Source organism: Palaemon carinicauda, chromosome 2 (genome assembly GCF_036898095.1).
Source record: "Palaemon carinicauda isolate YSFRI2023 chromosome 2, ASM3689809v2, whole genome shotgun sequence".
NCBI lineage: Eukaryota > Metazoa > Arthropoda > Malacostraca > Decapoda > Palaemonidae > Palaemon > Palaemon carinicauda.
In genome coordinates this window covers 199,513,515-199,519,102 of record NC_090726.1, presented here as the reverse complement: position 1 = coordinate 199,519,102, position 5,588 = coordinate 199,513,515, and positions in this window count along the sequence as shown.

Here is a 5,588-nt window from a genome sequence, read left to right as displayed (position 1 = left end):
TCAAATGATTCTCAAATTCTAATTACTATAACTATAACTGTCAAACAGGATAAAGTAATTTAATGAATGTGCTCTCTCTCTCTCTCTCTCTCTCTCTCTCTCTCTCTCTCTCTCTCTCTCTCTCTCTCTCTCTCTCTCTCAATGAACAGTAATTCTCAAATTCTAATTACTATAACTATAACTGTCAAACAGGATAAAGTAATTTAATGAATGTGCTCTCTCTCTCTCTCTCTCTCTCTCCTCTCTCTCTCTCTCTCTCTCTCTCAAATGAACAGTAATTCTCAAATTCTAATTACTATAACTATAACTGTCAAACAGGATAAAGTAATTTAATGAATGTGCTCTCTCTCTCTCTCTCTCTCTCTCTCTCTCTCTCTCTCTCTCTCTCTCTCTCTCTCTCTCTCTCAAATGAACAGTAATTCTCAAATTCTAATTACTATAACTATAACTGTCAAACAGGATAAAGTAATTTAATGAATTTAATGAATGTGCTCTCTCTCTCTCTCTCTCTCTCTCTCTCTCTCTCTCCTCTCTCTCTCTCTCTCTCTCTCTGTGAAATGAACAGTAATTCTCAAATTCTAATTACTTTAACTATATCTGTCAAACGGGATAAAGGAATTTAATGAATTTAATGAATGTTCTCTCTCTCTCTCTCTCTCTCTCTCTCTCTCTCTCTCTCTCTCTCTCCTCTCTCTCTCTCTCTCTCTCTCTCAAATGAACGGTAATTCTCAAATTCTAATTACTATAACTATAACTGTCAAACGGGATAAAGGAATTTAATGAATGTGCTCTCTCTCTCTCTCTCTCCTCTCTCTCTCTCTCTCTCTCTCTCTCTCTCTCTCTCTCTCTCAAATGAACAGTAATTCTCAAATTCTAATTACTATAACTATAACTGTCAAACGGGATAAAGGAATTTAATGAATTTAATCAATGTTCTCTCTCTCCTCTCTCTCTCTCTCTCTCTCTCCTCTCTCTCTCTCTCTCCTCTCTCTCTCTCTCTCTCTCTCTCAAAGGAACAGAATTCACAGTCTAATTACTATAACTATAACTGTCAAACGGGATAAAGGAATTTAATGAATTTAATTAATGTGCTCTCTCATCTCTCTCTCTCTCTCTCTCTCTCTCCCTCTCTCTCTCTCTCTCTCTCTCTCTCCCTCTCTCTCTCTCTCTCTCTCTCTCTCTCTCCAACCTTACACAGCATTAAAGTTTCAAGATTAGTTTCAGTCCTGCAAATGTCTGCCTTGCGACAGATAAGAAGACGAACGTCCCAGGAAGCGCCATTATCGCCCGAACGAGGCAATAACTCATTGCACTCCGATAGTGCCAAAAATGTGCATGACCTTCGCGAAAAAATGGAACTTACATCGGCGGTTCGTATTTCATATGATCGAACACATGCCACTGACGACGTTATTTTTTCGGTAATTATTAAGCAAGAAGATAAAACTCTTCAAAGAAATTAGTAAAGTTTATCTATATCCCCAGTTGAAAATTAATTAACATGAGTATGGCTGGTGTATCTTGATTGGCTAGGGCTAGGAACGTAGTAAAGGTGAGAACGGGTGTGAGGAATGAATTAGCATCTAGACTGTGTTGAGGTGGTTTGGTCATGTAAAGAAAATGAAAAATGGCCGTAGCACCTGGACTGTGTTGAGGTGGTTTGGTCGTGTAAAGAAAATGAAAAATGTCCGTAGCATCCAGACTGGGTTGGGGTGGTTTGGTTATGTAAAGAGAATGAAAAATGGCCTCAGTATCTAGACTGGGTTGAGGTGTTTTGGTCATGTAGAGAGAATGGAAAATGGCCGTCTGCTGAAGATGATGATGAATGCAAGAGCTGATGGGAGAAGTACAAGAGGAAGGCCTAGGTTTGGGTGGATGGATGGCGTTAAAAAAGCCCTAGGTGACAGGAGAATAGATGTGAGGAAAAAGAGCTTGCGATTGTGATGCAGTTCCGATAGGCCATTCTGCTACCTCGGGTCATCTTGGTGACCCGCTGAGGTAGCGGCAGTAAGGGAGTCCCCATATGAAGCTTCGTTTGTGGTGGACGTAGGGGGAAGGGTGGGTTGTGGCACCCTAGCAGTACCAACCTAACGCGGCTGAATCCCTCGTCAGGCTGGGAGGATCAATGAGATAAAAAAAGCATCCTTTATTCTTTTTTACGCCGGCTAAAACCCCCCCCCCCCCAAAAGTTGGGGGAAAACGCCAAGGTAGATAGATAGATAAATTATTATTACTAGCCAAGCTACAACCCTAGTTGGAAAAAGATTATGGTACAAGCCTAAGGCTGTAACAGGGAAAAAAACAGCCCGGTGAGGACAAAAATTTAAAAGTCAGAATGAACTCTATTATTCTAACTAAAAGTCTACAAAGTAATACGAAATAACTTTAGTAAGAATAGATTTACATCCAATATGTTTCGTATTGTCATTCATAGAGATGGATCTGCTGATTATGGAAAATGGATCTATGATAAATATATTTTTTTCATATGATGCAATTAGACAAAAATATACATAGCATACAATGTAAGGCTATCAAATGCTATATCATAATGTTTGCATTCAAAATGTAAGATATAAAGAAGGACCTGAAACCAAATGAGTGTACAATCTCGTGAACTTAAAAAAACCAAACTATTTTATCCAAAATAAAAATCAACATGAAAATGGCATTCCAGACAGAAAGTTGAATCGTTAGGGACGGAAAACAAACAAGAAAGTATATGCTCTAGATGAGAATTAAAAATGTCAAAACTCGAAGAAAAGGGAGCAAAAAAGAACCTAGATACTTATCTAACAAGCTCCTTCACAAAAAAGTTTAATAAATCAAAGTTATATATAATATCATCCAACTCTTTTGATATCCATTCTTGCAGAAAATCTCTGGACAACAAACACTATCTGAGCAGGTAGAGAAGACGACCTACTTAGGGGTAACTCGTAGAAATTCTCTCTCTTGTAGAAGAACTTTGAACGTACAGTAGGATACACGAATTCCTAGCACACAACACTCTTGGGGAAAGTACACCGTTTTCACACCCTCACTGTGTGGCAAGTACCCAAAAGAGATGAGTAATTCATTGAAGAGAGAAATCTGAAGTAACGAAGAGACTAAGTAGAGGGATCGATGGCTACTCACAGGAATATTATTATTATATTATTATTATTAGTATAACAACAATCATAATAATAATACTTAATAATAATAATAATAATAATAATAATATTAATAATAATGGTGTGAGAGGATGCACTTTCCTCAGAGAGAGGTGTGTCAGGAATTCCTGTATCCCAACTGTACCTTTTGGCTAAGGGAAACGTTTGCTTTTGCCTGCTGAGAGAAACGTTTGCTTTTGGCATGAGAGAAACTTTTGCTTTTGCCTGAGAGAAACGTTTGCTTTTGCATGAGAGAAACGTTTGCCTTTGCCTGAGAGAAACGTTTGCTTTTGCCTGCTGAGAGAAACGTTTGCTTTTGCATGAGAGAAACTTTTGCTTTTGCCTGAGAGAAACGTTTGCCTTTGCATGAGAGAAAACGTTTGCTTTTGCCTGAGAGAAACGTTTGCCTTTGCCTGAGAGAAACGTTTGCTTTTGCCTGCTGAGAGAAACGTTTGCTTTTGCATGAGAGAAACTTTTGCTTTTGCCTGAGAGAAACGTTTGCTTTTGCATGAGAGAAACGTTTGCCTTTGCCTGAGAGAAACGTTTGCTTTTGCCTGCTGAGAGAAACGTTTGCTTTTGCATGAGAGAAACTTTTGCTTTTGCCTGAGAGAAACGTTTGCCTTTGCATGAGAGAAACGTTTGCTTTTGCTGAGAGAAACGTTTGCTTCTGCCTGAGAGAAACGTTTGCCTTTGCCTGAGAGAAACGTTTGCTTTTGCCTGAGAGAAAACGTTTGCTATTGCCTGCTTTTGCCAGAGAGAAACGTTTGCTTTTGCCTGCTGAGAGAAACGTTTGCTTTTGCATGAGAGAAACTTTTGCTTTTGCCTGAGAGAAACGTTTGCTTTTGCATGAGAGAAACGTTTGCCTTTGCCTGAGAGAAACGTTTGCTTTTGCCTCAGAGAAACGTTTGCCTTTGCCTGAGAGAAACGTTTGCTTCTGCCTGAGAGGAACGTTTGCTTCTGCCTGAGAGAAACGTTTGCTTTTGCCTGCTGAGAGAAACGGTTGTTTTGCCTGAGAGAAACGTTTGCTTTTGCCTGAGAGAAAACGTTTGCTTTTGCCTGACAGAAACGTTTGCTTTTGCCTGAGAGAAACGTTTGCTTTTGCCTGACAGAAAACCGCTTGCTTCTGCCTGACAGAAACGTTTTGCTTCTGCCTGAGAGAAACGTTTGCTTTTGCCTGCTGAGAGAAACGTTTGCTTTTGCATGAGAGAAACTTTTGCTTTTGCCTGAGAGAAACGTTTGCCTTTGCATGAGAGAAACGTTTGCCTTTGCCTGAGAGAAACGTTTGCTTTTGCCTGAGAGAAAACATTTGCTTTTGCCTGAGAGAAACGTTTGCTTTTGCCTGAGAGAAAACGTTTGCTTCTGCCTGACAGAAACGTTTGCTTTTGCCTGCTGAGAGAAACGTTTGCTTTTGCCTGCTGAGAGAAACGTTTGCTTTTGCCTGAGAGAAACGTTTGCTTTTGCCTGCTGAGAGAAACGTTTGCTTTTGCCTGAGAGAAAATTTTGCTTTTGCCTGAGAGAAACGTTTGCTTTTGCCTGACAGAAACGTTTGCTTTTGCATGAGAGAAACGTTTGCTTTTGCCTGCTGAGAGAAACGTTTGCTTTTTGCATTAGAGAAACTTTTGCTTTTGCCTGCTGAGAGAAACGTTTGCTTTTGCATTAGAGAAACTTTTGCTTTTTGCCTGAGAGAAACCGTTTGCTTTTGCATGAGAGAAACGTTTGCTTTTGCCTGAGAGAACGTTTGCTTTTACCAGATAGAAACGTTTGCTTTTGCCTGAGAGAAACGTTTGCTTTTGCCTGAGAGAAACGTTTGCTTTTGCCTGAGAGGAACGTTTGCTTTTGCCTGAGAGAAACGTTTGCTTCTGCCTGACAGAAACATTTGCTTCTGCCTGAGAGAAACGTTTGCCTTTGCCTGAGAGATACGTTTGCTTTTGCCTGAGAGAAACGTTTGCTTTTGCCTGAGAGAAACGTTTGCTTTTACCAGATAGAAACGTTTGCTTCTGCCTGACAGAAACGTTTGCTTTTGCATGAGAGAAACGTTTGCTTTTGCCTGAGAGAAACGTTTGCTTTTGCCTGAGAGAAACGTTTGCTTTTGCCTGAGAGAAACGTTTGCCTTTGCCTGAGAGAAACGTTTGCTTTTGCCTGAGAGAAACGTTTGCTTTTGCCTGACAGAAACGTTTGCTTCTGGCTGAGAGGAACGTTTGCTTTTGCCTGAGAGAAACGTTTGTTTTTGCCTGAGAGAAAACGTTTGCTTTTGCCTGAGAAAAACGTTTGCTTTTGCCTGAGAGAAACGTTTGCTTTTACCAGATAGAAACGTTTGCTTCTGCCTGACAGAAACGTTTGCTTTTGCCTGAGAGAAACGTTTGCTTCTGCCTGAGAGAAACTTTGCCCTTTGCCTGAGAGAAACGTATGCTTTTGCTGAGAGAAACGTTTGCT